The 4,041-nt window shown below is 34.5% G+C and overlaps 1 non-coding gene across 1 annotated transcript; it reads right to left on the bottom strand.

Annotated features, from left to right (window-relative positions):
* Nucleotides 1–2,850: 2,850 nt before the first annotated feature.
* Nucleotides 2,851–2,953, bottom strand: LOC143669421 (U6 spliceosomal RNA). The gene has a single exon (XR_013168932.1). It is a non-coding gene; the product is annotated as a U6 spliceosomal RNA (small nuclear RNA).
* Between the last annotated feature and the right edge of the window lie 1,088 nt (nucleotides 2,954–4,041).

The raw sequence follows: 4,041 nt of genomic DNA, 5'->3' as shown, positions 1-4,041 counted from the left end.
CCATGGAGATGGACCCACTCAATTGAGGGTGTGGCCTTTTGATTAGATGGAGATGTGACTCCACTCATTCAAGGTGGGTCTGGATTAGTTTTCTGGGGAACTTTAAAAGAAGAGACATTTTGAAGAAAACATAGTTGTTGCAGAACCAACAGAGACACAGACTTTTCAAGGTGCTTAGACTGCTGGCAGAGAGAGCGGATGCCTAGACATGGATGTTTGGAGATACAGAGCCAAGTAGAGTCATCATGTGCCTTCCCATGGGATGCTAAACAAGCCAGAATCCAGAGTTATGTCCCAGAGGAACTAAGTGAAGGACCACAGATGCTTAGAGAGGCAGCCACTGGCATCAGAAGCTGGAAGCAACAGAACCAGGAACAAGGACCAGCAGACGCCAGCCACATGCTTTCCCTTGTGACAGACATTGGCCTTTCTTGAGTGAAGATATTGTCACTCAAGTCCTTAGTCTTGCCTTAGAACTATAAACCTGTAACTTCATAAATTCCCTTTTTAAAAGTCATCCATTTCTGGTTTATTGTATTCTGGCAGTATTTAACAAACCAAAACACCACATGACAGAGAAATCCCGGATGTGATCGGCTTTTCTTGAGTGAAGGTTTCTTGTTGATATCTTAATTTGGACATTTCAAAGCCTTAGAATTGTAATTTGTAAGTTAATAAATCCCCTTTACGAAATCTAATCTATTTCTGGTATATCGCATTAGCATATCGAAGCCTTTCTCAAACTCAAATACCTTATAATAATCAAATTTTCTGGCCAAGTCATCATTTAATTCTAATTTTTGTTTGTTAAGAATTCCACCATTACCCCAATGCCATGGATTTTTTCCCTTTAAAATGATAGTATTATTTCTCTTCCAATATTTCTTTTATAGCATTTCCTGTTCTTCAATCCCCACAAAACATTTTAATTTAGAACATACTATGTTAGTTGTGATCACCTTGCCCCTATTTTCCCCTTCCAGTCAATTCTATCCACTGCTACTAGACTGGCGATCATAGCCTCTTATGTGTCATTCCCCTATTTAAAAATCAACTAAACAAAGTGAAAACAAACCAAAACATTTTTATTTCAATTTATTCTTCTACCTTACTTGCTACTACTTTCTTAAAACAAGTCAACCCAAATTTTATAATCCACCCAGTTTAATACCGGAGCTTATCAAATAATTCTTAAACTTCTCCACCTTTAGATATTTGCTCATCTTGTTCCTTTTCATTATTCTCTATGGCTACTGTTTTTAAAATGGTCTATATCCTCACATGCCCAAACATTGCTATTTCCACTGAGAAACTTTACACAGCTATTGCAGCTTGGAATACCAAGAGTGATTTGTTTAAAACAAAACCAAAGCAGAACAAAATCTAGAGCAAGGTTTCAACAGTTGAGGTGAAAAGGAAAGTTTTATGGTATTCTTTAAAGCCTTCTTTTGCAAGGCCCCTGAAATATGCCTGGATCACGTTCATACTGATGTGTACTGGGCATTCAACTATGGAGAACAAGGTTAGGCTGAATTTGGAACTGGTATTTTCTGCCTCTAGTTCTGATAGCTATCAATAGTGATCTGGATGTTAATTTCCACAGAACTCTAACTGCACTGCTGTTCAATCATTTACATGACTTTATGCAATTCTCACGTTCTAAAAACAAGAAACCTAGAAAATGCAGTCTGCTGCTACCTCTCTCATAATCTTTATACCTAAAATTCTCCTAATAAATAAAACTTTATTTTAGCACTACTGTCCTTTGAAATGGCTTAATTTAATAAGAGTGAACAGCAACTAAACACAAAACGTTTCATGAAAAATGCAATGATCTTCTCTCCTAATGAGATTTCATTCCACGTGAAAATTTAGCACACACACATCATCTTGTTTGACTACTACACATCTGTGAAGATTTTAGTTGGTCTATGTCAATTACAAGTCACTCTTAGAAAAGGCTAGATTAGCATGTTGGGAAGCCATAAAGCAGATGAAAGAGAAAACAGTTTGGTTGTATAACCTGGAAGAGCATAACACAAACTCATGTTAAAAAAATCCCAATCTATTATTGAATTGGTTAGTGGGAAAGGAACTAAGATATTACAGGGATTACGAGTACTAAGTCTAAGTACACTTTGAGAGTTGGGGAAAAGGATGATAAATTCTATTTACATGAGTGGATGACGTAACCATCCTCCAAACATCTCTGGGATTTTGTGGAACCAAGGACTTGGAATCAATAATATCTACATAACATCTGAAAGGAATTATACCTTCAGGTGAAAAGCTAGAAAGAAAAGCAAATGATAAAAGTCTGCGTCTTGTTGAAAGTTTGTGAAAAGTGTTTAGAGATGTTCATGTCATTTTATTCTGTTGTTCTCTTCTGTTTGTTTTATTTTTACCGGCATGCCCAATATTTTAAAAATCTGTTATTCTTTTCTTTGTAGCATCCCTGATTTTTTTATTAAAGTAATTGTAGAGTTACAGAAAAACCATGTAGAAAGTACAGAGTTCCCATATTCTCCATCCCGATTCTCAAATACACATAGTATTCTCCATTATTAGCACTTTTCATTAATGTGGCAACTTCGCTACAATTGATGAAGCAACACTATTATAATTGTATCATTAACTATATATTTTCCCCAGTTTATATTAGGGGCCAATGTTTGTGTTGTACAGTTCAGTAGGTCTTCTTATTTCAATTCTGGTGGCATATAAAACCTAAAGTTTCCCATTTTATCCCCTTTCCAGTATACAATTAAATGGTGTTAATTACATTTGCATTTATGTTGTGCTGCCATCGCCACCATCCTTTACCAAAACATTTCCATCACCCCAAACAGAAAAAAAATGGAATGCTTCACAAATCAGCAAGTCATCTTTACGCAGAAGTCATCCTAATCTTCTCTGAATCATCTCAATTTTACTCTATGTGCTGCCAAAGCATGCACTTCCTTTTATTTGTTTTTTTATTCCTTGTAAATGCTAAATGCCTTCCTCATCCATGAATTCTTTTAACACAGGTGACAACAGGAACAAAAGTTGACAGAGGGGTGGACAACAGGGTACATCAATCAAGGGACAATGAGAAAACACAAAGATAACATAGTTTAATACTAACATTTCACACTTCTGATTGTCTCGATACTTTCTAAATAAAAGGAGGGAAAACCCACACAATTAGAAACTACTGAACACATGTACACCCCGGTGCTTCTGTTACTTCCATGTCGACTCCTTCTAATACTATTTTAAAATGAAAGTCTGACAGATTCCTTATCTTTCCTTGCCTCAATTTACTTATCTAATATAATTTATTCATTCATTCAACAAGTAGATATGGGATAATTTGAAATCTGGGTGACTATGTTTTGGGTGGGCCATAAATCAAGGAATCAAGTATTGGAGTTGTAAGTGTAAAATGAAATTGGATTATTTACAAGGGACAGTTTAGCAACAGTAGATAATGACTTTCCAAAATAAAAATGTACAAGGTATGATACACCTTTTAAAAACACAGAAAGATAAAAATTTAACTAAAATATGTGTAATTTGCTAATATAAACTTAAATTATAAATCATATCATTTGAATATGTTGATGTCATTAGCTAGTATAAAATTATAAAAAATATCCTTTGAATGTGTTGATGTAATTTGCTAACATAAATTATAAATCATATCATTTGAATATGTTGAGTGGAATATATCTGTGTGTGTGTTCTTGACACAAAAATGCCACTGTACCAGAGATGGTGATTTTATTACTCTTTAATGTATTTTTGTTTATTTTTTAAAAAAGCCACAAACTCATTTTTGTCAGGGATAAATGACTGAGTGACTGAATTCTTAAGATGGCAAGAGTTGCTCACGAGTAATCATAAGTTTGACAGGCATTTACAAATTCTGTCAAATGTCCATCCCTAAAATAGGACTCAGACATCTAAATGACCATGTAAGGTTTTTATTTTAACCTTGGATTGAGTCTTTAAAAGATGATACAAGTTTATGTATAAACATTCTAGAAATTCAAATAC

Source organism: Tamandua tetradactyla, chromosome 25 (genome assembly GCF_023851605.1).
Source record: "Tamandua tetradactyla isolate mTamTet1 chromosome 25, mTamTet1.pri, whole genome shotgun sequence".
Lineage (NCBI taxonomy): Eukaryota > Metazoa > Chordata > Mammalia > Pilosa > Myrmecophagidae > Tamandua > Tamandua tetradactyla.
This window is presented reverse-complemented; position numbering and strand designations above follow the sequence as displayed.